At 42.8% G+C, this 27,944-nt stretch overlaps 1 long non-coding RNA gene across 1 annotated transcript in view; it reads left to right on the top strand.

Annotated features, from left to right (window-relative positions):
- The first annotated feature begins 10,914 nt into the window (after positions 1 to 10,914).
- LOC115094625 overlaps positions 10,915 to 27,944 on the top strand; it is a 57,591-nt gene continuing 40,561 nt past the window's right edge. The window contains exons 1-2 of the long non-coding RNA XR_003857596.1: positions 10,915 to 13,548; positions 15,938 to 16,008. This is a non-coding gene — a long non-coding RNA (uncharacterized LOC115094625). The remainder of the gene's footprint in view (positions 13,549 to 15,937; positions 16,009 to 27,944) is intronic.

Genomic DNA, 27,944 nt, shown 5'->3' with positions numbered 1-27,944 from the left:
TCTCAAACTGAAGATAGTTACTCAATCTATGATTCTGGTGAACTTTTCCCAGGTAGGATGCCTTCTCCTTTTGCACCTCTCAGTACAAAAGGTCCACCAGACTCTGCAGGAACTTCTCTTGCTTCTAGAACTTCCAGGCACTTTCTCTCTTAAATTTTTCTCTGTCAACTCATACCTTTTGAGACCTTCTCAGTAGGAGACAGGCCCTATGGAGCCTGTCAGTGAGAAAGGGTTCTAAGACTCCCGGGACTCTAGGGCTTGGAATCTTCACTCCTCCTCAACATTAATATGGAACCACCATTATATATATAGATATATATATAATGTGGTTCCATATTATATAGTTAAGATTTTTTTTCCCTATGTGCCCCACTTTGCACTTGTCAACATTAAATTTTATCTGCCATTACAATGTCTAGTTCCCCAGTCTCACAATGTCCTCTGTCAATTATTCACAATCAGCTCATGTTCTGACTGTTTTGAATAACTTTGTGTGAACTGCAAATTTGATCACCTTGCTCATTGCTCCATTTTCTAGATCATTAATGAATATGTTAAATACCTGTCCTGATACAGATCCCTGGGACCACTCTTTACATAGGGTCAGATTTTCAAAGGCTATGCTCATAACATACGTGCGTAACCCGAGAAAATCTGCCCGTGCGTGCGCCGAGCCTATTTTGCATAGGCTCGGCGTCGCGCTCAAGCCCCGGGACGCGCATATGTCCTGGGGCTTTGAAAAAGGGGCGGGAAGGGGGTGGGTCCAGGGGCGTGGTAGCAGTCAGGGGGCGTGTCCGGTTGAGTCAGTGGGCGGTCCGGGGACGGGTCCGGGGGCTTGGTGGTGGTCCGGAGGCGGTCCGGGGGCAGTCCCGAGTGCTCCGGCACAGCGGCCTGTGGCGGGGGATGGCATGCTGGCACGCGCAAGTTACACCTGCCTTGGGTAGGCGTAACTTCTGAAACAAAGGTGGAGGGGAACTAGTTAGGGCTGGGGGTGGGTTAGATAGGGGAAGATGGGGGAAGGTGGGGGGAACGGTAGAAACATTCCCTCCAAGGCCGCTCCAATTTCAGAGCGGCCTCGGAGGGAACAGAGGCAGCCTGCGTGGCTCAGTGCATGCAAGTTGCACAATTGTGCACCCGCTTGCGCGCGCCGACCCTGGATTTTATAACATGCATGCGGCAGCACTCACTTGTTATAAAATCGGGCATAGATTTGTTTGCGCCGGGTTGCGCGAACAAATCTGCACCCATGCGCAGGTTTTAAAATCTGCCCCATTGTCTCCATTGGGAAAACTGACCATTTAGATCTACTTTGTTTTCTATCTTTTAACAAGTTAACAATCCAGAATAGTACATTAGCTAAAGTTATTTAATCATGAATTCTGATCACTGTTAGCTTGTGGGATGGAAGAGGTTCCTTATTTCCAGTTCCTGAACTCAGGTTTCGTAGTTATAATGGTAGCATTGCATGGCTAAACTTTTCAAAGTGCTTCTCAGCTGCAGGTTAGCCAGTGTCACTAACAAGCATGTGAAATCATTGTGTACAGTAAGTGGGCTCTTTATTTAAAAAGACATCTTGAATAGCTGGTGCCACATGTGGCCTCTCTTGGACCTGGTTTTGCAAGAAAGAAATCGAAATCCAGCAATAGGTATCCAGGAGGAGTAGATGAGGAAAATGAATAAAAAATACATTCTATTGTTGCAGCTCACTCTTGGGTGTTGGGTAACCTTTAAAATGAATTTCCAGTAGGCTGTTTCACCACTTGCCGTACATATTCAGTCCCTGTCTCTAAAGACCTGAACAGATATAGTCAGATGTTAAAATCGTAGCATAGATGGCAGGTGCCTGCTGTGCTATCTTTCTGAAACCCTTACAAACCCTTATAAGAACAAGAGGTTGTATTTTTTAATCTGAGTAATAGTTGTATTGTTTTTAGTGTGTCCCATGAGATGTTATGTGTAGTATTGATTTAACACATGCAAATTCAGTTCTGTCTGATATTAGAGATGTAAATGATTGAGCACTTTGAAACAAACATAAAGGGATGTAAGAGGGATATTGGTTTCACTCATTTGCAAACACTGTATTTATTGGATCATAAGAAATATATATATATTTTTTTAAATGGCCTAAAATTGTCCTGTGTCTTATGGTCTAATGGTGACTCTCTGTGCAGCTGATAGAGCTCATCCTTCCAGCTGCCAAAGATAGCAAACGGTAGCTGCTCTTGACCTAGAGGATTATCGGTTGCAGCTAGCCAGGCTGTTATCCTTACGTTTATGTGGAACTGTGCTTAATTTGTTTAGATTATTCTTGAAAGATCATATGGAGCGGAATACAAATGTGTGGGCTCTGCTGTCCCCAGCGTTATTCAACATGTTTTTAAAATCAGCAGGAAATCTGATTAGGTGATTCAGTTTCAGATAATGCCCAATTGTATGTAGCCTTGGAAGTAGATGATTGAAAATCTAAATGCCTGTTTAGCAGCAGTTTGGAATTGGAAGGTATGTAACCAGCTAAGATTAAACCCTGGCAACACAGAGGTTTTGGCAGTTAATAGGAAACCATCAGCTAGACTGAGAAGGCAGATGAACATGAATGGGGTTAAACTGCCATTTAAGACCTAGGTATAAATTTGGGCATCTGTTTTGAGGGGGATTTGAAGCTGCACTCCCAGATCCGCAAGGTGATTAGTAACATTTTTGCATTTGTGTCTGACCTGAATGCTTAAACCCTGGTTCACCAGGCACAGCCTGGCCACTCTGTTGCAGGTTGTAGACTTTTGAAATACCATATATTCTGGCCTTCCTGGGAAGGACATAAGGCATTTCCAGATGATCTGAATTGTGGCAGAATGATTGCTGGAGGCTTTGGGATTCTTGAGTGTATATCCACACATTTGAAGGCACTGCACAGTCTTCCAGTGCAGAACCGGCTTTTTAAGGAAGTGTGTTTGACCTTGAAGGCCTCAGAGGGTCTTGGCCCAGTGTATCTCAATTAGAGAATGCACTTGTTTGTTCCTGTGCATGCCTTGTGTTCTCAAGAAGATCGACTGCTGATGATTATATCACATAACAAAGTGAGCCGTGAGGTTACACATAAGAGGGCTTTTTCCTATGTGGTGCCATATTTATGGAACAGACTTCTGTATGAGATTAAATCAATTCATGATTTGCTGTCCTTTTGGAGGCAATTAAAAACTTGACTATTCCAAGCTGACTTCAAACATTTATCTGTGGCCTGTGCGTATGGGGTATAATGTAATTGTCCATGCCAGACGTTTTAGGGAACTGGGATAGCTCATAGGGATGGGAGCTGGGGGCTTAGGTTCTCAAAGCTTATTAAAATCTCTAATAGAGCAATGGGTTGGAGAAGATCTTTATTGAAATAAAGCGAGGGTACTGTCAGACACTGGATGAGATGAGGGATTTCTGTTATAATACATATTTGAGTACTGTGGTTATTTGTTTTTAGCGGGATAGGAAATTCTGTACTCCCTGGTATACTGTATGCCCGCAGGTGCTAGATAGTAATTTGAGACCTAACGGTCTTAAAAACCAGTGGCATGTATGCTGCATTCCAAATTAGATTTATGATGCCCCATGCCCTGAGCGCAAATAGCAATAAGACCATGTCCTCATGATGTACCTACTAGTTTCATTATGCAACTTTTAAAGTTAGCATTGACAAATTAATTTTTTTTTTTTTTAAGATTTTTTCAGCAAATTTCAGGAACTGCTATGGGGCCATCTCTAGCCAATTTATATATGGAAAGATTCGAAAAGGAATAGATATACAATTCTCCTTTAAGTGACTGTATTATTCTCTGGAAGAGATACAATTTTGATTCGAAACAGATTTTATTGTAGTTATCCGTTTTTTCTCTTCTCACTTTTTAAGGTACGATGCCAGCAAGTGGCCGCATTTATTATTCTCTGCATAATAGAGAGCGTTGGAATGGAAAGTGTGAAGACGTACAGAGGCACTCAGCTGTTGGTTATATTGAAAATTAGCTTTTAGTACAGCATCCAAGGAAGTTTTTGTTGGGTGTTTAATGTGTTCTGCTTCCAATGACGCCACAGATTTTTGGAGAGCATTCAAGGCTGCCTTACTCGTTTTCCGTTGATGAGAAGAGTAGCTGATGATTTCTCCTCGAATGGTAGCCTTGAAAGCGTCCCATAGAGTAGAGAGCGATATGCCAGGGGTGTTATTTAGCAGAAAACAGTCAGTGATTGCATCACGAATTTTAGTCATGAAGTTCGGGTCTGACAGTAAAGAGGAATCAAATCTCCACAGACGATCAGTAATGATAGGAGTGTGTAGTTCACATGTAAGAATAATTGCTGCATGATCTGAAAGCAATATAGGAGCAATTGAGGCTGAGAGTACATTTGGCATCAAGCTGTATGAAGTTAGAAAAAAATCGATGCGAGAGTAAGATGAGTGAGGAGGGGAGAAGAACGTAAATTCCTTTTCCATAGGATGTAGGAGGCGCCAAGGATCAGACAGACCAAATGATGACATAAGATGTTTGAGGGCCTTACAGGATTTAGTGATGGATAGACGTGCAGATGATTTCCTGTCTAAAAAAGGGTCCAGAGTTTGATTGAAGTCTCCTCCAAGAATTATCGGATGCGGATCAGTAGCTAAAAGACAAGCGAAGGCATCATGAAAAAAGGAGGGAGTATCCAAATTAGGAGCATATAGATTGAGAATAGTATATACTTCCTTCTGAATAGAGACTTGGATAAGGTTCCACCTTCCTTCTAAATCTGACAATTGTTGGGTAACTGTGGCATTAAGTCTCTTGTGAATGAGAATGGCAGTACCACATTTTTTATGTACAGCAGGGCTGAAAAAGACCTGGCCTACCCATTGTTGCTTCAGTTTAAGAGATTCAATAGCTGTCAGATGAGTCTCTTGTAGTAATGCAACATCGGCCTGTAAAGAGTTGATATAGGTGAGAATTTTCTTTCGTTTGATAGGATGAGAGAAGCCTTTAACGTTTAGAGATACTATGGTGAAAGATGAAGTCTTAGTAGCCATATAGTTGAAAGATGGATTGAGGATATATCACAGTCAAATATTGTGGATGCACACTATTAGGTTATAGGAAAAAAAGGTGTAACAAAGAGAGAAAATGAAGGAAAAGTAATATAGAAAGAAGAAAAAGAGAAAAGAGAGCTGGAATAAAAGGTAGAAAGAAAGAGAAAAGGGGAACCGAGTAGGTTCCTATTAACAGAAGCACTAAATGTGCTAAACTAATAGAACCCTAAAAAGGGAATTAACAGCAATGGGTCTCTAGGTGGACCACTGGCCTTCTCGAGCGTACAACTCCGCTCCGAACAATAATAGGACTGATTATGAAAAAAAAAGGAAAAGTGAAAGCCTTGTTTAAAAAAAAAACCAAGGACAAATTAGCATTTCCCAACAAATAGAAATATATTTGCATCAGGGAGATGCAATAGCATATGAAAGCACTTTTAAGCCATCTCCAGAAAGACTGATGTTCAAGTGATCATGGCTTGTGCAGTTTCAAAGGATTGAAGAAATTTATCCAATTCCTGAGGTTTGATTACGATGAGTGACTTGCATCTGTGCCAGATACATTAATCCATATTTTGCCCCAATGTTCTGCAGACGCGGTCGCAAGGCCAGAAAGTCTTTACGCCTATCTGCTGTTGGTTTGGCCAAGTCAGGAACAAATAATGGGGTAGATTTTTAAAATTTGCGCGATCGCGTACTTTTGTTCGCGCACCAGGCGCAAACAAAAGTACGCTGGATTTTATAAGATACGCGCGTATCTTATAAAAACTGGGGTCGGTGCACGCAAGGGGGTGCACATTTGTGCAACCTGCGCGCGCTGAGCCCAGCGCGTGCTGCCTGTTCCATCCGAGGCCTCTCCGATTTCGGAGCGGCCTCGGAGGGAACTTTCCTTCGCCACCCCCCCGGCCCTATCTAAACCCCCTCACCTTACCTTTGTTGGCAGATTTACGCCTGCTCAAAGCAGACATAAATCTGCGCGCACCAGTGGGCTGCTGGCGCGCCATCATCCGACCCGGGGCCTGGTCCAGAGGCCTCGACCACGCCCCCGGGCCGGCACCACGCCCCCGGGCCGATCCCGAAACGCCGCGTCACGCCCCCGAAATGGCTCGTCATTTCGGGAACGCCCCTGACACGCCCCCTGACACACCCCCCAAAAAAGCAAACAGAATGTTGGGAATTATTAGAAAAGGAATGATGAATAAAACGGAAAATGTCATAATGCCTCTGTATCGCTCCATGGTGAGACCGCACCTTGAATACTGTGTACAATTCTGGTCGCCGCATCTCAAAAAAGATATAATTGCGATGGAGAAGGTACAGAGAAGGGCTACCAAAATGATAAGGGGAATGGAACAACTCCCCTATGAGGAAAGACTAAAGAGGTTAGGACTTTTCAGCTTGGAGAAGAGACGACTGAGGGGGGATATGATAGAGGTGTTTAAAATCATGAGAGGTCTAGAACGGGTAGATGTGAATCGGTTATTTACTCTTTCGGATAGTAGAAGGACTAGGGGACACTCCATGAAGTTAGCATGGGGCACATTTAAAACTAATCGGAGAAAGTTCTTTTTTACTCAACGCACAATTAAACTCTGGAATTTGTTGCCAGAGAATGTGGTTCATGCAGTTAGTATAGCTGTGTTTAAAAAAGGATTGGATAAGTTCTTGGAGGAGAAGTCCATTACCTGCTATTAAGTTCACTTAGAGAATAGCCACTGCCATTAGCAATGGTTACATGGAATAGACTTAGTTTTTGGGTACTTGCCAGGTTCTTATGGCCTGGATTGGCCACTGTTGGAAACAGGATGCTGGGCTTGATGGACCCTTGGTCTGACCCAGTATGGCATTTTCTTATGTTCTTATGTCCCTGCCCCTTTTACGAAGCCCCGGGACTTACGCGCATCCCGGGGCTCTGCGCGCGCCGGCGGCCTATGCAAAATAGGCGCGCTGGTGCGCGAGGGCCCTGCGCGCGTAAATCCGGCCAGATTTACGAGCGCAGGGCATTTAAAATCCGCCCTAATATGTTTTGGCCCTGATAGTGAACCGGTGATCGCGTTCTGGCAGCTGCGAAAATTTGTTGGACTTGAGGATAGCGTAGTAACTTGAATATAATCGGTGTTGGGTACTTAGCATTATGAAGTGGTTTAGACGGCACTCTATGTGCCCTTTCTATCTTGAACGGGTGTTGGAATTCAAGTCGGAGGCAAGAAGTTATTAACGTGGTTAGAAAACCAAATATATCATTACATTCAGCTCCCTCAGCGATGCCAAGAATTCGTATATTGTTTCTCCTATTTCTGTTAGAGATGTCTTCCATATTTAGTTGCAGGCACTCTATGTCCGTTGTGAGACGTGGAATTGAGCCGGAAGCCAGCAACAATGACGAAATCTGAGATTCTGCATCGTCTAAACGAGACTGGTAAGATTCAAGCTTACCGGATAAATTTTGCAATTCTCCCCGAATTACAGTAGTCAATATTGATATTGATTAAATCCTTCAACTGTCGCAGTTCAGTCAGTACAATGTCCGCAGACGCCATGACTTTCTGCGGCGGGGCCTTATCTGGTGACGGAGGATCGGCCTTTGTCCGCTTGGTTCCGGCTGCCGCAGCAAAAGCCGCTTCTATTTTACCAGCTTTATTGGATGCCATAGGAAGCAGCACTATATGTAGGATCTGGCTGACTAAAAAAAAAGAATTGGAGAAAAGCAAAAGACGATATTTTCCGTAGTTGTTGCAATTGCTCGAGCAGAGCTGTAGGCTTAAGCGGCCATTTTGGTTGCTGCACGAGAGTGCCTTGAGATCACGTTTTAATATCTTGCAATTACTTCCTCGTTTCAAGGATTCCAGAATATGTACATCATATGTACTTTCCAAAAATATCAAACAAATTGTTAGTCCCTCACATTTACCGGATAAAAGATGTGAACTAATTCGAACATTGATAGGTGTTAAGCCATGAGGTCATTTCTGTTGTGGTCATTGTATATTCTATCAAAACATGATTCGAAGTGAAATATTTTTGAATCCCATAGATTCAACAAAATATTTCTTGAAGGAGTTTACCAATTGCAACTCAGATCATGTGGTGTATGCTCTATTATGTCCCTGCAAATGTGTCTATGTTGGTAAAACTACTAGACACCTGAGGATCAGACTAGTAGAACACAAAAGCTGTTTGAAGAATGCTAAAGTGGAAGCACCCCTTGTGTCATACTGTATTGAATACAATCATACATTTAGGCCTGGATTTTCCATTCTCGCAGAGAATGGAGAATGTCAGCGGTAATGGGGGGCTGGCCTGCGAAAGCCTGCAGCGATCGCACCACCGCGGTGTCATCGCTGCCGGCTATCGCACCCAATAGCGCCACCGTGAAAGGTGGTGCTATTGGGCGTGCTACTGTCGGTGATAACTGGTCTTACCTTATCACCGCCAGCGAACTTACCACTGCGTCCGCCTCCTCGCCACCTGATTCCTCCCCTCCCCACCCCGACTCAGCCCCAATTCCACCCCCGGTAACCTATCACACGCTTGTGATAGGCTTAGAAAATAACCCCCTTAGGGCCTCATTTTCTAAAGTATCGCAGGCCTGCGATACTTTAGAAGATGAGGGGCAAGGGGCCGAAACGGGGGGCGGGCCTGCGCTAGCCGGCAGCAATCGCACCATCACGGTGCGATTGCTGCCGGTTTCACACCCAATAGCGCCACCATAGGAGGTGTAGCTATTGGGAGCGAAATAGGCAGCGAAAATGCTGTGCGCGCCGTCGTCGCGGAGTCTGCCCCGGTGACGCCCTGACTCCTCCTCTTCCGGGGCCGACTCCGCCCCCATTTTGGTATCGCACGCGAAAAGGGATATTTCACATGCAAAACGTCCCTTACCGCATGCGATACGTTTGGAAAATGAGGCCCTTAGTGACTTACAATGTATTGTTTTGGAAAAAATCAATTTGAACATAAGGGGGAAGAGACTGCTGCAGCAGGAACTTCACTGGATCTTTAAGTTACAAAGTGTGGATCCTTTGGGTTTGAACTCAGAGATGGAATGGTTTCCTTTCTTCTAGTTGAAACAATCCTTTCAGTTACATTTAGGTGACACTATATTTTTGATATATGACATCACTATTCGGCAGTTTATTATACATTTTTTTGATGAATAATAAATGCGTAATAGATGGAAGATACAGATGTCATAGAAAGAAATTTTCTTAACATTGATGAAACTGGGATTAAAATACAACTCATTTTGTTTTTGATTAATTGATCAACATACATAGTAGTGAGAATGTTTTTAACATTCATCATCATAATCAAAAATATTACTTTATTAGGAAATTTAGGATATTGTGAGACATAGAAATAGGAGATATTTCAAACAAATTGCATGAAAAGTTAGACTTTAGCATATTTTAACAATTGGCACATTTCAGACATTATACATTATGGGGCAGATTTTCAAAGGGGTAAGATACACGCGTACCCCCCAGAAACCTGCCCCAAGTTCCCCCTGCGCACGCCGAGCCTATGTTGAATAGGCTCGGAAGTGCGCACAAGCCCCAGGACGCTCGTAAGTCCCGGGGCTTTCCTGAGGGGCGTGTTGGGAGCATGTCGGGGGCGTGTCACTGTGACACATCATTTGGGGGCAGGGTCGTGGGCGTGGTTCCGGCCCAGGAGCGTGGCCGAGGCCTCCAAAACAGCTCCCGGGCCGGGGAATCCTATGCCGGCCAAGCGGCCAGCGCGCACGACTTACGCCTGCCAGAGGCAGGCGTAACTTTTAAAATAAAGGTAGGGGGGATTAGATAGGGTTGGGGGGGTGGGTTAGGTAGGGGAAGGGAGGGGAAGGTGCGGGGGGGTGGAGGGAATGGAGGCAGGCTGCACGGCTCGGCGCATGCAGGCTGCTGATTTTGGGCAGCCTTGTGCTCGCCGACCCTGGATTTTAAAGGATATGCGCGGCTACATGCGGCTACACGCATATCTATTAAAATCCGGCGTACTTTTGTTTGTGCTTGGTGCGCGAACAAAATTACGCGCGGGCGTACTTTTATAAAATCTACCCCTATATCTCCATTTATATTGTAACTATCTTCTTTTTAATTTTGTATTAGTGAAATATTTTGGTTAAAAATGGAGGTTATAATTTGAGAAATCTGTTTATTGTTAATGATATTGTAAAAGTTATTTTCTTTGATTTGTAAATTGAAAACTTTGATAAATAAAGATTTAAAAAAAAAATACAAAAACATTCATCATCATAATGAGATAGTATCACAGCCGTGGTTCAGTTTTAAATTCAAACAGTGATGATATATATGATGTAAAGGTAACACCAAGTTGGATGGGTTTTTTTTTTTTCAATAATATCAACACTATAGTTATGGACCTTATACACGTTCAAATAAGGTGAGGAGTTATAATGATCATTTTTTAAATAATAAATATATATATTCACAAAGAGAAATAACTACAAAAATTAACATTGAGAAAGACCAGAATGAGAACATCGTTAGTGATTTGAATTTTAATTGACAACAAATATCTTTTTAAAAAACATCGCGGCTCAGATTTAAAATGACTGTTTAGTTCCAATTGGTAGAAGGGGCATATAAATTAAGAGCACATGCGCTGGTGTTCTTCATTCTGTAAAATTCAGTAGCGGAGTTCCGCTGGAGAAAAAATGTATGGATGCATGAAACCTTAATTGTGGTAATAAGGAGATCAATAATAAAATTGTTTGTTTCATTTTTTAAAAATTGAATTTGATCAACTGTTTTCTATTTTTATAGTTTGAGCCTTGACATAGTCTTTCGGCGAAACATTAGCTAATGTCGGCTCTTGTTGGCTCTTGTTTGGAACAAGCTTTTCCTTGGCCTTAACATGAAACATTGTGTCTGCAATCATTTACCCTGCCCTAATAATCACTAAAGAAAGCAATGTGAGAAATGGACAGTGGTTTAAAGTATGAAGGAGATGGTTCTGTACAACATCAAGCATTAAGATAAGTGAATTTTTAAATCATGAAAGTTTGTTATATTAATTCCTCCAGAGCAATTATTTCAATTGGTATGAATCGTAATATGAAGTACAGAAGGCTGATGTCTGCACACAACATCATAAATTAAGATAAATAAGTTCTTAAAAAAAAACTCTACTGTTCAATATTGAAAAAAATAAATTCCTTTGGAGGCTTCTATTGCATTAGTATGCTATCCATTTCCTCTATAAATTCAATTTATCATTGAGTGAAGCTATTTTAATACATGAAGAAAAATACAAAAAATATTAAAAATTGAAAAGATAAATAATTTCCCAAGAAAATTGAAATAAAGTTTTTTCTCGACATTGATTTAAAATAGGGGGGTTGGAGATTTTTTAAGACCCAGGATTGGAATAACCTCACATATACCATACAGTTTTTGCTAGAACGGGTATAGAGGTTCTGAGGTCTTTTTCCTCCTTTTTGTAGACATCCTTGAATTTAGATTTAATTTAATCCATATATGTGAAGAACCCTCCAAACATGTACCAAATCCAGGTGTGATGACATTCCCTTTAACATATGCCCCCCCCGATTGGCCTCCAGAGGTCCTATCTAAACAAGGGTCCAAATGAATGTTCCAGTTCCCATCCAGAATGAGTGGGTGCGAAGAAAATGCTTCAACTATCCCACACAGCTGCGAGTAAAAGTTCCTTTGACCCACGTTAAGTCCATATATTTTAGCTAGTACAAAGTGCTCCCCATTTAATGAACACTCCAATTAGATATAATCATCCCTCTGCATCTCTTTGCACTTTATTCACCACAAGGGGCAATGACCTGTTGATCAGGGTACAACTCCCCTACTTTTGGAATTAAAGGAAGCATATTCAGCCTGACCCACCCAAGCCCTTATCAGCTTTGCATGCTCTACATCTGTCAGATGAGTTTCCTGGAGGAAAACTACTTGAGCCTCTTTATTTTTAAGGTATTCTAAAATCCACCGTCTTGTGATTGGAGATCCTATACCCTGTACAGTCAAAGAGATTATATTAAGTGGGGAATTTACCATTATCTATGAAAAAATGACTAACTCAACTCTGCCTTAGCAAAAGAAAATGGCCTTTGTACATGGCGGACCTTTCCGTTTTAAATATATCCCCACCGACACAACAACCCCAACAGGTATCCCACACCTCATTCTCCCTCTCCCTGCCACCCTCTCCCATAATTCCATCTTGGAACCCGCTCATAGATACTCACAGGATGACCCACTCTGAGCCCCTGCCCCCCATCTCCAACCCAGCCAAGGAAAACCAGGAAAAGTGGGGGAAACCCTGAGACTCACCCTCTTTTCCCATCTGTAACCTGTTACTCTCCACCACTCCAACCCCAAAGAGTTTTCATCCCCAGACATTCTCAGATACTATGAGGGTCACACTCAGCCCCCCTTAAGTCCAAAATATTTAATATGAGACCAGAAAACATCAGCCGCTGAGTAATGGTAAGCCTTCCTTGTATCTTCACATCGAGCCGGCAACAACTGTCCTCAGTTGAGGCCATCTCTTCCATCTTGAATCTGCCCTGATGACTCTGGCAATGCCCTTCTACCATAAGGTCCAGATGACAGATGTATCTGGGGTAATGTTAGCAGGAAAAAGGCCCAGACTTTCTCCCAAACCCCTATTCCCATCAACGGTACCGTCCTGCTTCCACCCATGCAATCTCCCACCCCCTCTCCCCTCCCAAAACCCCTACTAAATACTTAATTCAGCTAACAAAGTTATAAACAATAACAGCTCAGCCCTCCATAATGAAAGTATACATAACACATTAAATCAGCAAGAGCTAATTGTGAAGTGAAACTTCAAATGTACCCTTTACTCATTATAATAAAATGATATTGGTGGTCTGGTAACTTCAAGGGGCAGTTTCTGGAGCCTCATCCCTTCGCATCTTCTGAAGGAGCACACGTGCCGCCTGCACAGAATTACAGATCTTATTTGCCACCATGGAACACCAGCAAACGTGTCAGCTATAGCATAGCATAACTCAGGCCTTGGTTTCTCAGCTCTCACTTAACCTCTGTAAATTTTTCAAGATTACTTGACTGTACCTCCGCCAAGTAATCTTGAAAAAGAAATATGCATTGGCCCAGATACTTAAGATCTTTCATTTTCCTGCTCGCATCAAGGAATTGACATTTGTCTTGGTAATTGTGAACCCTCAGGATCATCACGTGAGGCCTTTCATTCGCCTTAGGGCAAGTGCCAGTGCCTTATGGGCCCGATCCAACTTCACTCTGCCTCCTTTAAATGTGGCGTTCAACATTGTTGACAGCCATGTAGAGAAGAACGCCACCGTGTCCTTGCCCTCAGCTAGCTTTGGCACGCATATGTTTCTCAAGTTATTATACCAGTTCCGGTTCTCTAAATCGTCTTGCTTCTTGACCGTCTTTTTATGTCCCCTTTCCAGAACCTCAAGCCACTGCCTCATGGCAGTAAGTGACGTTTCAAGTTCCTCCACTCACTCGGTAAGGTTATTGAGCTGTGCTGTGGTCTCTCCCACCGTAGAAACCACTTGTGATACCCTTTCTACCACTGATTCTAGCTTTGCATCCAGGCTAGAGTGAATTTTGTCACCAAATTGGCTGATGGCAGCTTTAGCAGCCTCCACAATATCCATGGGAAGTGACCCCTCCTCCCCCACCATGTTGTCTTCATCAGACACAATCTCCTCACTACAGGCCGCTCTATCAACAGTTTGTTTTCTACATGTCCGTTTAGCTCTTACTGACTGTTTGCCCCATATCATTGGTAGGGTCTTTTTAGCTGCCTTAGCTGCCATTTTTATCATTGTATGCCAGATATAACCGGAGGGTGCAGCTGTCTAAATATCACAGGGCCAGGAGCAGAAGAGACCTGCGACTGCCTAGTATCCTGGCATCACATGACCTCCCACTAAATTGTAATTTAAACACTTTTTAAAATTAGTTTTTGGCTATTTTTGTATCATTTTAAACTAAACTGTAATATATTAGGAACCATTTGTCACAAGAACAAATAATTTAACATGCTAGAAGGCTAAGATTATAGACTTTTGCTGGGATTTGTGCGCATTCATGAGACAAGCAGACCTGGGGAAATCTTGGCTTAAAAGAAACTGTAAGTAGTGAGACTCAAAGAACAAAACATTTCTGTGATGTTGCTCTAACTCGCTACGTTGTTTAATGCAGAGGGATGTTGTGAACCAAATTTTCTGTTTTTATATATGAGGCTTCAAATTTCCTTTGACATTTGTTTTATTGGAATTAATGAATGCATTAACTGAAGTCAAATTTATAAAAGCATTAAGTAGAATTTTCAGCAAATTCTGACAACTATTTTTCATTTAGTGTTCACGCTCTTAATTTATAATGCTGATTATTTCATCCCATTGAAATATTATAGGACACATCTGCAATGCACAGTGGCTCTATTGAAGTGAAGAGCTGAATCAGATTGGCAGGGTAAACCTTGGGGTGTAGTGCAGTGCCACAGATTGTATTAATCTGTGGCACTGCACTTGCTGAACTATGGCAATGGAATTTTATTTCCATTTATTTTGGCATTTAGATCGCACCCCAAATCAGTGCCCTATGCAATAAATTATACACAAGCACTACAATGACAAACCTGTCTCGGACATCTTACAGTCTAGGAGGTGAATTTTAAAAGCTCATCGTGCACATTAATTAGGGGATGCGCAAAGAAGTTGGGCTCAGGCGTGCTGAGTGGGTTTTAAAAACTGCAGAACCTAGGATGTGCGCGTAAATGCTGACATGACCCAGCTCACGCTGAGGTCCCATGCAACTAACATTCTGCTATGAATGGTGTAAGTTATAAAGGAAAAAAAACTAGGTAGTAAAGTTGGGGCTAGCTGGGGGGTGTGAAATATATTAATCTAGGGGTGTTTGGAGGACCTATCACAACTGGGTGAACTGGGAATGAAGTGGTGACACTGGGAATAGCATCGGTGCACAGCCCTAATTTATGTGGTGGTAATGGCATTTGTGTGCACATGCGTGTGCCCGCTCACATATGTGTGCAGCAAGGCTATTTTATAATAAATGCGCGCATGTTATAAAATGACCACGTCCCTGGGCACGAGCCAATGTACGTGTGCAAATGTGTGCATGCACGTCTGTTTGAAAGTTGCCATCTAAGTGGGTACTTAAGGCAATGAACTAAGGGGTGTACAAATGCACATAAACATCAAAACACATAATACATACAACAGTAAATATCAGACACATTATTCATCCATAAAAGTTCAGCAGGGAGACTATATCATTTATCAGTGAATGCTTCTGTAAACAGGTATGCCTTTAATTGTTTACAAAAACTTTTCATATCAGCTAGTAATTTCAAATTCTGCAGCAGTGCATTCCATAGCTGTGAACCAGTGATAGAGAATGCACATCTACCTGCCTCAACATGACACGTATCTTTTGGAGCTGGTATGGACAATAAACATTCGGCCTCAGAGCTTAAAGAGGGTTTTGGTTCATATTTGCACAGTAGAGCAGTCAGGTATGACGGGCCTTCTTCCTTTATTGTCTTAAAGACTAATAATATTTTAAAACTAATTATCTGCGCTACCAGTAACCAATGCAATTTTCGTAACAGAGGTGTCATATGATCCTTTAATTTGACTCGCAAATGCATCCGAGTGGCTGTATTCTGCAGTAGTGGTCGCCTAAAGCTGCTACTTAGGCAAAACCATTGAGGGCATTGCAATAGTCCAATTTCATTTCAATTTGTTTTCAAAATGAAATGAAATAAAAACATTTATGAAAGTTTCCCCTGCTGCTAAAAAAAAAAAAAAAAAAAGGAATCACCAGCCAGTCCCTCTTACCATATTTTCCTTTTTTCATGTGACAGGAATGATCCCCAGTTGCTCCTGCCCTGCCTAGAAATGGTGTCTGCAGTCCAATAGTGGAATGAAGGATTTGGTAAGAGAGGTAACGGTGGTGGGGCCACTTGGCAAAAGTGATCATAACATGATCAAATTTAAACTAATAACTGGAAGGGGGACAATAAGTAAATCTGCAGCTCTAACACTAAACTTTCAAAAGGGAAGCTTTGATAAAATGAGGAAAATAGTTAGAAAAAACTGAAAGGTGCAACTGCAAAGGTTAAAAGTGTTCAACAGGCTTAGACATTGTTTAAAAATACAATCCTAGAGGCGCAGTCCATATGTATTCCAAGCATTAAGAAAGGTGTAAGGAAGGAAAAATGATTACCATGATGGTTAAAAGGTGAGGTAAAAGAGGCTGTTTTAGCCAAAAAAACATCCTTCAAAAATTGGAAGAAGGATCCATCTGAAGAAAATAGGATAAAACATAAGCATTGTCAAGTTAAGTGTAAAACATTGATAAGACAGGTGAAGAGAGAATTTGAAATGAAGTTGGCCATAGAGGGAAAAACTCATAATAAAAACTTTTTAAAATATATCTAAAGCAAGAAACCTGTGAGGGAGTCGGTTGGACCATTAGATGACCAAGGGGTTAAAGGGGCTCTTAGGGAAGATAAGGCCATTGCAGAAAAACTAAAGTAATTCTTTGCTTCCGTGTTTACCAATGAGGATGTTGGGGAGATACCAGTTCTGGAGATGGTTTTCAGGGGTGATGAGTCAGACGAACTGAACGAAATCACTGTGAACCTGGAAGATGTAGTAGGCCAGATTGACAAACTAAAGAATAGCAAATCACCTGGACCAAATGGTATGCATCCTAGGGTACTGAAGGAACTAAAAAATGAAATTTCTGATCTATTAGTTAAAATTTGTAACCTATCATTAAAATCATCCATTGTACCTGAAGACTGGAGGGTGGCCAATGTAACCCCAATATTTAAAAAAGGCTCCAGGGGCGATCCGGGTAACTATAGACCAGTGAGCCTGACTTCAGTGCCGGGAAAAATAGTGGAAACTATTCTCAAGATCAAAATCGTAGAGCATATAGAAAGACATGATTTAATGGAACACAGTCAACATGGATTTACCCAAGGGAAGTCTTGACTAACAAATCTACTCCATTTTTTTTGAAGGGGTTAATAAACATGTAAGAACATAAGAACATAAAAAAATGCCATACTGGGTTAGACCAAGGGTCCATCAAGCCCAGCATCCTGTTTCCAACAGTGGCCAATCCAGGCCATAAGAACCTGGCAAGTACCCAAAAACTAAGTCTATTCCATGTTACCATTGCTAATGGCAGTGGCTATACTCTAAGTGAACTTAATAACAGGTAATGGACTTCTCTTCCAAGAACTTATCCAATCCTTTTTTAAACACCGCTATACTAACTGCACTAACCACATCCTCTGGCAACAAATTCCAGAGTTTAATTGTGCATTGAGTAAAAAAGAACTTTCTCCGATTAGTTTTAAATGTGCCCCATGCTAACTTCATGGATTGCCCCCTAGTCTTTCTACTATCCGATTCACATCTACCCATTCCAGACCTTTCATAATTTTAAACATCTCTGTCATATCCCCCCTCAGCCATCTCTTCTCCAAGCTGAAAAGTCCTAACCTCTTTAGTCTTTCCTCATAGGGGAGCTGTTCCATTCCCCTTATCATTTTGGTAGCCCTTCTCTGTACCTTCTCCATCGCAATTATATCTTTTTTTTTGGATGTGGCGACCAGAATTGTACACAGTATTCAAGGTGGGGTCTCACCATGGAGCGATATAGAGGCATTATGATATTTTCCGTTTTATTCACCATTCCCTTTCTAATAATTCCCAACATTCTGTTTGCTTTTTTGACTGCCGCAGCACACTGAACCAACGATTTCAATGTGTTATCCACTATGACGCCTAGATCTCTTTCTTGGGTTGTAGCACCTAATATGGAACCCAACATTGTGTAATTATAGCATGCATCACCTTGTACTTATTCACATTAAATTTCATCTGCCATTTGGATGCCCAATTTTCCAGACTCACAAGGTCTTCCTGAAATTTATCACAATCTGCTTGTGATTTAACTACTCTGAACAATTTTGTGTCATCTGTAAATTTGATTATCTCACTCGTCGTATTTCTTTCCAGATCATTTATAAATATATTGAAAAGTAAGGGTCCCAATACAGATCCCTGAGGCACTCCACTGTCCACTCCCTTCCACTGAGAAAATTGTCCATTTAATCCTACTCTCTGTTTCCTGTCTTTTAGCCAGTTTGCAATCCACCTATCCCATGACTTTTTACTTTTCCTAGAAGCCTCTCATGAGGAATTTTGTCAAACGCCTTCTGAAAATCCAAGTATACTACATCTACCGGTTCACCTTTATCCACATGTTTATTAACTCCTTCAAAAAAGTGAAGCAGATTTATGAGGCAAGACTTGCCCTGGGTAAAGCCATGCTGACTTTGTTCCATTAAACCACTTTCTATATGTTCTGTGATTTTGTTGTTTAGAACACTTTCCACTATTTTTCCTGGCACTGAAGTCAGGCTAACTGGTCTGTAGTTTCCCGGATCGCCCCTGGAGCCCTTTTTAAATATTGGGGTTACATTTGCTATCCTCCAGTCTTCAGGTACAATGGATGATTTTAATGATAGGTTACAAATGATTTTAATGATAGGTTACAAATTTTAATGATAGGTTACAAATTTTTACTAATAGGTCTGAAATTTCATTTTATAGTTCCTTCAGAACTCTGGGGTGAACCGGTAGAAGTAGTGTATTTAGATTTTCAGAAGGCGTTTGACAAAGTCCCTCATGAGAGGCTTCTACAAAAACTAAAAAGTTATGGGATAGGAGACGATGTCCTTTCGTGGATTACAAACTGGTTAAAAGATAGGAAATAGAGAGTAGGATTAAATGGTCAATCTTCTCAGTGGAAAAGGGTATACAGTGGAGTGCCAAAAGGATCTGTACTTGCACCGGTGCTTTTCAATATATATATATATATATAAATGATCTGGAAAGGAATACGACGAGTGATTTGCGGATGATACAAAATTATTCAGAATAGTTAAATCACAAGCAGACTGTGATACATTACAGGAGGACCTTGCAAGACTAGAAGATTGGGCATCCAAATGGCAGATGAAATTTAATGTGGACAAGTGCAAGGTGTTGCATATAGGGAAAAATAACCCTTGCTGTAGTTACACAATATTAGGTTCCATATTAGGAGCTACCACCCAGGAAAAAGATCTAGGCATCATAGTGGATAATACTTTAAAATCGTCGGCTCAGAATTCTGCAGGAATCAAAAAAGCAAATAGAATGTTAGGAATTATTAGGAAGAGAATGGTTAATAGAACGGAAAATGTCATAATGCCTCTATATCGCTCCATGGTGAGACCACACCTTGAATACTGTGTACAATTCTGGTCGCCGCATCTCAAAAAAGATATAGTTGCGATGGAGAATGTACAGAGAAGGGCAACCAAAATGATAAAGGGGATGGAACAGCTCCCCTATGAGGAAAGGCTGAAGAGGTTTGGGCTGTTCAGCTTGGAGAAGAGACGGCTGAGGGGGGATATGATAGAGCTCTTTAAGATCATGAGAGGTCTTGAACGAGTAGATGTGACTCGGTTATTTACACTTTCAAATAATAGAAGTTAGCAAGTAGCACATTTAAGACTAATCGGAGAACATTTAAGACTAATCGGAGAAAATTCTTTTTCACTCAACGCACAATAAAGCTCTGGAATTTGTTGCCAGAGGATGTGGTTAGTGCACTTAGACGTAGATCTTCAAAAAATACGCACGCCACTGGCGCGAACAAAAGTACACCAGATTTTATAAGATACGCGCGTAGCCGTGGGTCGGCGCACGCAAGGCTGCGCAAAATCGGCAGCCTGCCTCCGTTCCCTTCCGTGTCCCCCCACTTTCCCCTCCCTTCCCCTATCTACCCCACCCCCAGCCCTACCTAAATCCCCCCCACACCTTTGTTGGGCAAGTTACGCCTGCTTGAAGCAGGCGTAACTTGCGCGCACCGCCCCGGCATCCCCTGGCACAGGCCGCAGTGCCAGGACCGCCCTCCCAGCCTGCCCCCGAACCGTCGCCACGCCCCCTGGACACGCCCCTTTTAGGAAGCCTCAGGACACGCTGGCGCGCGAGTGCCCTGTGCGCGTAAATCCTGCCGGATTTACGCGTGCAGGGGTTTTAGAATCTACCCCTTAGTGTAGCTGGGTTCAAAAAAGATTTGGATAAGTTCTTGGAGGAGAAGTCCATTAACGGCTATTAATCAAGTTTACTTAGGGAATAGCCACTGCTATTAATTGCATCAGTAGCATGGGATCTTCTTAGTGTTTGGGTAATTGCCATGTTCTTGTGGCCTGGTTTGGCTTCTGTTATAAACAGGATGCTGGGTTTGATGGACCCTTGGTCTGACCCAGCATGGCAATTTCTTAATATCAGTACCATTTTTCATTTCTTTCATACAAAAGCGCACCAGCCAAGACCAGGCTGGTTCCAATTTTATATGGGAAAAAAACCCATCGCACCAGCCTCAGTCTGCTGGCACTATTTCTAAGCATACTGGCAGGGTAGAAGTTACTGAGCTTTCAGGAAGGGAGAATTGAGAGAAGTGCACCCAGAGGGGTTTTTTCTCCAATGGGCTTGACATTTTTCTTTTGTTTTATTTTTTTTCCTTTAATGTTTTGTTTGTTTCATTTTAAAAAATGTAAAGAAATGAAACAACCTAAAAAAAAAAGAAGAAGAAATAAAATGAAACAATGTCTGTGCTCTCTTCTTCTGAAAACCAATTGGATGGTTGGTTTCTTATGTACCACTTTTTGTTTAATTTCAAGTTAAGGTTTTTGATCTCTATAATTAAAAATATAAACTATTGTTCTATCTGCATTAATGTTCATACTAGAATGCCTCATACTCATGAAGTGATATCAATCACTTCTGAAATAAGTTTCTTTTAACCTTTTATTTCTTTTTGCATTATTTTCTCCAATGTGTCATGACCTTCGGCTGCGGGCGGGTGGCCGCAGCCGACCCAACTCACATCCTGCCATACCTGGCCCTCCACTCCAGGAGAACTCACTGTTCTGGCCAGCCATTGTCGCCGCGCTGTTCCTGTCCCTCCTTGCTCCACATGGCGGCTGGGACGCCGCTGGTCCACTCTCCAACTCCGGGCCTTCCTAGGCGTGCGCACCATCTGTTCTCTATTTAAAGGGCCAATGGCAGGAATCCCTAGGCCATCCCCGACTGATGACATCATTACCTTGGGATATTTAAGCACCTCCTTTGGCCTATGCAAACTGACTTGACGAGTTCTGTCGGCTCACTGGTGCTTGTTCCTGTCTCTCCGGACCCGTGGTTCCTGCCTTGGATCTCCACTTGCTGATCTGGACTCTGACTCGGGTATCCGCTCCTCGGGGGCCTGCTTGTGCTTCCTTCGGGAGACCTGGTCTCCAGGCTTCCCCATTCCTCGGGGAAGCTGCTGCACCCCTCATAGAGATCCTGCTGACTCGCTTCTCCGCTCCTCGGGGTAGCCTCAGCATTGCCTATCAGAGATCCCATCTCTAACCTTCCCCACTCCTCATGGCAGTCTCCATGTCAATTCACCAGATACTTTGACTCTATGCTTCCCCGCTCCTCGGGGCAGCCTCTACGACACTTCATCAGAGACTTTGACGCTATACTTCCCCACTCCTTGGGTCAGTCTCTATGTCATTACACCAATGGCTTTACTCTATGCTTCCCCGCTCCTCGGAGCCTACATCACTACATCAGAGACTTGACTCTGCGCTTCCCCACTCCTTGGGGAAGCCCCTACGTCATCACACCAGAGACTCTATTGCTACGCTGTACCGCCCCTCGGGACAGTCTCTGCATTACTCTTTCAGAGATCCTGTCTCCGCGTTCCCCGCTCCTCAGGGCCTGCCTAGCACACCTCTGCCTTGGAGGTTCCTTCTCTGTTATATCGTATCTTCAGTCCTGCCTGTGACTCCTTCGAACTGAGCCTCTCCATCCTGCTCCTCGAGGCACCTCACAGTATATCTCAATGTAGGTACCTGCGATCACGTGGATGTGACGCAGGACATTCTCTCTCTACTGAACTATAGTCGTGTCCCTGTTGCAGCTGACTTCGCCTCCTGATGGCAAGGACCTGTGGGGCCCTACTCCTCAGGTAGCATCAACCTCCACCTTGGGCCAAGGGTCCACGAAACCCACAAATCCTAACACAATGTTAATGAAATAAAGGAAAAACTGATAACATGATCTGAACTGCAACTAAGGTTGTCACCTGGCTCCAGATTTTCAGGACAGGGTGTTCCAGTCCTGATTTTGCCCTATTGCATGCAGGGACTTAGTCTTGTTTTTCTAAGGAACTGTAATAAGGAATTATAACTACAAGTCCCTGCATGCAATGGGATAAAACCAGGACCACATCAAACTGTTCTGAAAATCTTGAACAGTTGGCAACCCTAAATTGCAGCCTTAATGTAAAATTATTTTAAAGTAATTTAACTTCAGATGATATTGGGTATCAAATAGTAGAAAAGGAGTATGAGTGTGATGCTGGCCTGCCAAAAATAAAATTAAAAGAAAGCCAATATAGTATTTGGTTATATATGATACAATGGAAAGATGTTTAAGGATACTGAATCTTGAAATTCTTAAGATCTGTTCCTTGGGCACTGTATAAAAAATGATACTGAAGCTCCAAACAAGAAAGAAAATTGTAGATTGTGAAACTCAGATGTAGGCCCATTATGGTATCCATTAAGTTATTTTCTCAACCATGTTACTTAGTTTGGTTATAACTAAAAGGCTAAAATTAAAAAAAAAAAAAAAAAAAAGCTGAGCAATTAAACTTAGGCACCTAGTTAGGTGCCTATTTTCAATCAAACTTAGGGATCAACATTTTCAGCTGTGAAATCACCTAAATTTAAGTTCCTGTTGCGTGCCCCGGCCGCGTTGGTGCCGCAGTCGGGCCTGCTCACCTCTCGCTGCCCTCCACCAGTTCCGGCCTTGCCGCCAGCTCCTGACGTAGCTGACGCTCTCCCCAGGCATCCTTGGCCTACTCCACGCCACAGGCCTCTCAGCGGAGATCCCGTAGGGGCTCTGCGTCTTCCATCTCCTTGGCCCTGCCCCTAGGCACATGGGCGGCCAATGTCGCTGACTTTAAAGGGCCAAGAGCGGGAAACCCGGCTCGGCACATCCTGATGACATGATTCAGCCCCAGTATATAAGGCGAGGCTCTGTCCCCAGAACCTTGCCTCTGTCCCCAGAATCTTGCCTTGGCAATCGGGTCGACAACTCGGTGTTTCTAGTTTGCCTGTTCCTTGATCCTGTGTTCCAGTGTCTCCTTGTTCCAGCGTCTCCGTGTTCCAGTGTCCCTGTGGTCCTTCGTGTCTTCAGCGTCGGTCTTGATCCTGCTCCACATTCCCTGGTAGTACCCTTCGGACTGATTCTTGATACTGACTTCTGTCCCCAGAACCTCGCCTTGGCAATCGGGCCGAAACCTAGGTGTTTCTAGTTTGACTGTTCCTTGATCCTGTGTTCCAGTGTCTCCTTGTTCCAGCGTCTCCTTGTTCCAGCGTCTCCTTGTTCCAGCATCTCCGTGTTCCAGTGTCCCCGTGGTCCTTCGTGTCTTCAGCATATGTCTTGTTCCTGCTCCACGTTCCTTGGTAGTACCCTTCGGACTAATTCTTGGTTCTGACCTCTGCTTGCCTGACTACGACTGACCGCTGCCTGAATCTGACCTTTGCCTGCCTTCTGACCATGTTGACTGCTGCCTGGAACTGACCTCTGCCTGCCTGACCATGTTGACCGCCACCTGGAACTGATCCTCGCTTGCCTTGACTACGCTCGGACTGACCTTGGATTTGACCCCTGCTTTGCCTGACAACTTCTGGATGGATACCCTGGCTTTGACCCTTGCGCTTCACTCGGACACCCTCCTCTTGCCTTCTGTGACCACCAGACCAACCTGCTTGGACTCTGACCATGACCTTCATCTGACCCAACCCACAGGAGCTGCCTGTTCCGCCCGGAGAGCCTTCCTGAACTGCTACCTCCCTGAGGCCTCCGGAGTCTCCAGTTCAGGTCTGGTCCATCCTCTCTGCATCAGCAGTGCACCCTTACTCGTGGTGGGCACACCTCTCTGCTACCTCTCCGGGAGACTCTCTGAGGCCCACCTAAGTCCAGGCAGTCCAGGTACCCAAGGGCTCAACCTGCAGAAACCCCGCTAGCCTCTATCTCCTCGTGTGCTCTGCCTCCTGGTGGCAGATGCTCTCTGGGTCCGACCAGAGGGCCATACCAATCCTGCACCAGGCCAAGGGTCCACCTCCAGCACAACAGTTCCTAGAGCTTGGGATTCTAAATTCAGGGAAGCTATTCATTTGACTAGATTTAGGATTCCTAAAGTTTAGTGCCTAGTTCTGAATATCCTTGCTAAGCACCTACAGTATCCAGTGTCCTAAATTTAGCAAGTCAGCCCTAGTATTTTCAAAAAGGTTGATCTGAGTCAAATTCCATGGTTAGAAGCCTAAGCATTTTGAAAATTGACCTCTTGACTTGTTTTCAATATCAAAACTACTTTTATCTATTCCGCAAAGGGAAGGGGCTGAGATGAGCAAAGACACAAGGTGACACCAGTGATTTCATTTTGAAATCCCTTCACGTGATTTATGGTTCAGACCTTGGACCTGCTCCAAAGCAGTGAAAGTAGAACAGCTTTCATTAAGGATCTGTGCAGAGTAGTGGACTTCAGAATATACATATAGAGAGAACAGCTTCCACACAATAAGCTAATGCAAAGACAATGAATAATGGTTTATGAAGTTCACAGAAGCTTATTCATGTGTAGCTGTATGCTCAGAGGGTCAATTCCTAACTCTCTGAAAGAATTTTGTGGTCTTAAGGCAACCCCTTAAGGAACTCAATAGATATCTTTCAAAAGGATATGTATATCTCCTAAGCTCCTCTGCTGGTACCATTCTCTTTTTCGTCTGTATTCTATATGTTATTTGATTTTGTCTTTAGATCTCTGTTAAAAAGGTTTAGGTCAAACTGTCCTTCCCAATGCAGCCTTGGCGAAACTTGGTCCCATGTCAGGGGACAGAGTTACACTTGAAAAGTTATTTTCACCTGGATTAAAATTGGTTTTGTTTATATAAGAATACCTGATCTTCTTTTGACTCATCAGACCAAACTAAAATATTTTACATTTTATCCTTAAAAGAAAACCATTTTTGTTCACAATTTTTAGTGCCTGAGTAAAGTAATGGAGTTGCCCTGAGAGTCTACTTGGACTATGAAAGGCCAGCAAATAAACAGTAGTTGATACCTTATTATTGGACTAATTTAATATATTTGTGACCTTTTGAGGGTTACTCTCCCTTCATCGGGTAAGTGCAGTCCTTCAGTAAATATTTTCATTATAAAGGGGGAGAATGAAAAATAATCTGATAAAGCTTGAAGAGTGGTCAAAGGTTTGGCAGCTGGGATTCAATGCTAAGAAATGCAGTCATTCATCTGTGTTGCAGAAATCCAAAGGAGCTGTACGTGATGGGAGGTGAGAGACTGTGCATGGACCAGGAAACAGACCTTGGAATGATAGTGTCGGATGATCTGTAAACATCAAAGCAATGTGACAGGCATCAAAGCAATATAACAAGGTGATGGTTAAGGCTAGACAAGGCTGGTGCTTCCATTAGGGAAACTAGGTGGTCACTTAGAGCACCAACATTTTGGGGATAGCAAAATCCTGCCAGCACAAGGACCAAAGGAATGCTATGCCAGGGCCAATACCAGCTACTGCTGCTGGTAGGAAGAAGCACCGTGCATGACCTAAGTTGGGAGAGGCGCATGCATAAGCTAAGGTTTGCCTAGGGCACCAAATACTTTTGCACCAGCTTTGAGGCCAGATGAATGCTGGGCTGGATCAAAAGCAGCATAAATAGCAGAAAAAAAGAGGTGATATTGCCCCTGTATAAGAACATGCCATACTGGGTCAGACCAAGGGTCCATCAAGCCCAGCATCCTGTTTCCAACAGTGGCCAATTCAGGCTATAAGAAACTGGCAAGTACCTAAAAACTAAGTCTGTTCCATGTTACTGTTGCTAGTAATAGCAGTGGCTATTTTCTATGTCAACAATCAATAGGTCAATGAAGAGGCCTCATCTGGAGTACTGTTCAGTTATGGAGACTATCTTAAAAAAAGGATAGAGACAGGATCAAAGCGGTCCAAAGAAAGGTAACCAAAATGGTGTGGGGGTCTGTATCAAAAGCCACATGAAATGAGACTTCCAGTCTTGCAAGGTCCTCCTGTAATATATTACAATCCGCTTATGATTTAACTGCTCTGAATAATTTTGTATCATCTGCAAATTTGATAACCTCACTCGTTGTATTCCTTCCCAGATCATTTATATATATATTAAAAAGCACCAGTCCAAGTACAGATCCCCAAGGCACTCCATATTTACCCTTTTCCACTGAGAAGATTCATCATTTAATCCTACTCTCTGTTTCCTGTCTTTTAACCAGTTTGCAATCCACGAAAGGACATCGCCTCCTATCCCATGACTTTTTAGTTTTCTTAGAAGCCTCTCATGAGGGACTTTGTCAAATGCCTTCTGAAAATCCAAATACACTACATCTACTGTTTCACCTTTATCCACATGTTTATTAACCCTGTTGACTGTGTTCCATTAAACCATGCCTTTCTATATGCTCTACGATTTTGATTTTGAGAATAGTTTCCACTATTTTTCCCAGCACTGAAATCAGGCTCACTGGTCTCCTGGATCACCGGTCTCCAGGCTCACTGGTACCTGGATCACCACTGGAGCCTTTTTTAAATATTGGGGTTACATTGGCTGCCTTCCAGTCTTCAGATACAATGGATGATTTTAATGATAGGTTACAAATTTTAACTAATAGATCAGAACTTTCATTTTTTAGTTTCTTCAATACCCTAGGATGCATACCATCCGAGCCAGGTGATTTGCTACTCTTTAGTTTGTCAATCTGGCCTACTACATCTTCCAGGTTCACAGTGATTTCATTCAGTTCGTCTGACTCATCACCCCTGAAAACCATCTCTAGAACTGGTATCTCCCCAACATCCTCATTAGTAAACAAGGAAGCAAAGAATTAATTTAGTCTTTCTGCAATGGCCTGATCATCCCTAAGAGCCCCTTTAATCCCTCAGTCATCTAATGGTCCAAACAACTCCCTTACAGGTTAAGAACATAAGAATATGCCATACTGGGTCAGACCAAGGATCCATCAAGCCCAGCTTCCTGTTTCCAACAGTGGCCAATCCAGGCCATAAGAACCTGGCAAATACCCCAAAACTAAGTCTATTCCATGTTACTGTTGCTAGTAAGAGCAGTGGCTATTTCCTAAGTCAACTTAATTAATAGCAGGTAATGGACTTCTCCTTCAAGAACTTATCCAATCCTTTTTTAAACACACAAATATTAACTGCACTAACCACATCTTCTGGAAACAAATTCCAGAGTTTAATTGTGCGTTGAGTGAAAAAGAACTTTCTCCTTTAGTTTTAAATGTTCCACATGCTAACTTCATGGAGTGCCCCCTAGTCTTTCTATTATTTGAAAGAGTAAATAACCGATTCACATCTACCCGTTCTAGACCTCTCATGATTTTAAACACTTCTAACATATCCCTCCTCAGCCGTCTCTTCTGCAAGCTAAAAAGTCCAAACCTCTTTAGTCTTTCCTCATAGGGGAGCTGTTCCATTCCCCTTATCATTTTGGTCGCCCTTCTCTGTACCTTCTCCATCACATTTATATCTTTTTTGAGATGCGGCGACCAGAATTGTACACAGTATTCAAGGTGCGGTCTCACCATGGAGCGATACAGAGGCATTATGACATTTTCCGTTTAATCACCATTCCCTTTCTCATAATTCACAACATTCTGTTTGCTTTTTTG

This window comes from Rhinatrema bivittatum, chromosome 6, assembly GCF_901001135.1.
Source record: "Rhinatrema bivittatum chromosome 6, aRhiBiv1.1, whole genome shotgun sequence".
NCBI classification, from domain to species: domain Eukaryota; kingdom Metazoa; phylum Chordata; class Amphibia; order Gymnophiona; family Rhinatrematidae; genus Rhinatrema; species Rhinatrema bivittatum.
The sequence above is the reverse complement of the archived record's forward strand: the minus strand, read 5'-3'. Positions and strand labels throughout refer to the sequence as shown.